This window comes from Pseudomyrmex gracilis, unplaced genomic scaffold (genome assembly GCF_002006095.1).
Source record: "Pseudomyrmex gracilis isolate BER0280 unplaced genomic scaffold, ASM200609v1 scaffold_593, whole genome shotgun sequence".
NCBI lineage: Eukaryota > Metazoa > Arthropoda > Insecta > Hymenoptera > Formicidae > Pseudomyrmex > Pseudomyrmex gracilis.
Genome location: NW_018021177.1, coordinates 1 through 1,770, shown reverse-complemented (window position 1 = coordinate 1,770; position 1,770 = coordinate 1). Strand labels below are relative to the sequence as shown.

Sequence of the window (1,770 nt, the reverse complement as noted above, 5' to 3'; positions counted from 1 at the left end):
ACAACCTAAAACATAATAAAAGTATTAATTATGAAATAAATAATATAATATATAATTATTCATACTGACTTACGTTCCTTGTGGTGGTTTTTTTGATGAGTACTCCCCCCCCCCCTCGCTGCATTCTATCTCTTGAACTCTCGCAACTTCTTTCTCTCTCACATTCTCTCACTCACTCAGTCTCTCTCTCTCTCTCTCTCTTTCATTCTCCTCCACTCTCTCTCACTTTTTCTCACTCTCTCACTCTTTCTTACTCTCTCCCACTCTCTCTCTCTCACTATCTCTCAATCTTCTCTCACCCTCTCTTACTCTCTCTTATTCTCTCACTCTTTCTCCAACGCTCTTTCACTCTCTCTCCCACTCCCCAAGTAGAAATTGGATCCGGCAAACCTAACGTATTATATGGCCCTGATCAAGGAGCATTCCGGTATGTCTTATTTAGGAATTCCTGATGCTGGCCTGATCAGAGAAAACTCAGGCATACCCTAGTAAGATATGCTCGACTTACGCCTGCTCAGGGAACGCGCAGGCACGTCCTACTAAGGAACGCCTGACTTGTGACCTACTAAGGATTGCCTGAATTTTGCCCTATTAAGGAAAGCCCGACTTGCGCCTGTTCAGGGAACGCGCAGGCACGCCCTACTAAGGAACGCCTGACTTGTGCCCTACTAAGGAATGCCTGAATTTTGCCCTATTAAGGAAAGTCCGACTTGCACCTGATCAGGGAACGCGCAGATACGCCCTACTAAGAAACACCTGACTTGTGTCCTACTAAGGAATGCCTGAATTTCACCTAGTATAGAAAGCTCGATTTGTGCCTGAGCAGGGAACGCGCACGTAAGCCCTACTAAGGAATGCCGGATTTGCGCCAGATCAGGTTAGATTAAGGCATATCTTATGTGCTTATGATTTATTTTTTTGTATTATTCTTTTTTTGTAAGATTAAATTAATTAATAAATTGTCTTATTAATTACACGCTTTTTTTCTTTGAGTAATACAGTTACAAATATGTTACATGCAAAGATAAAAATATTTAATTAAAACATAACCAAAAAACTTGCCAAGTAATACAATTCGAGTCAAAATGCGCTCGATGTTGTGTAGAATAAATATATATACAAATACATATTTATATATTTTTTTAGAAGTATAAATTTTCTACACTTGATTGTTTGAATTAAAATTTCAATTTGTAAATTACTTATTGCATCACAAAAATATCCATTTTCCCTTCCCAACTAATTTAGAAATTAAATTGCGAAAAAAAACTCGGTGGCCGAATTGGAAAGGCGATCGCATGAAAAGCGAGAGAACCCAGGTTCGATTCCTGGCCGAGATGTTTTTTTGCAATATTTCTAAATTAGTTGGGAAGGAAAAATGGATATTCTCATATATGTGATGCAAGCAAGTATATAGCATTCTATATACATTTATGAATTAAAACTTCAATTCAATATATCAAGTGTAAAAATTTACACTTCTAAAAAAAATATAAAAATATATATTAATATATACAGAGANTCCGATAATTGATAACACCTCTCGTAGGCAGATAGAAGGAGTAAAACTGAGTCAAAAAGTCCTGAATCATTTTTTTCTATTACATATAATAATGGAATAATTATTGAGTAAATCAGGCTAATCAGCGCCGATCTTTAGCCAGGCGCACCTAGTGTGCGTGAGTGCTCCGCGTCGGCGTTGATTGGCCTGATTTATTCCGCTAAAAACAAAAACGTTTGTTCTCGGACGAAACGAGCAAAACATTTTCA

The 1,770-nt window shown here is 37.5% G+C and overlaps 1 non-coding gene across 1 annotated transcript; it reads left to right on the top strand.

Moving 5' to 3' along the window:
* The first annotated feature begins 1,267 nt into the window (after window positions 1–1,267).
* On the top strand, window positions 1,268–1,340 carry Trnaf-gaa. Its single transcript has one exon. It is a non-coding gene; the product is annotated as a tRNA-Phe (tRNA).
* The last annotated feature ends 430 nt before the right edge of the window (window positions 1,341–1,770 follow it).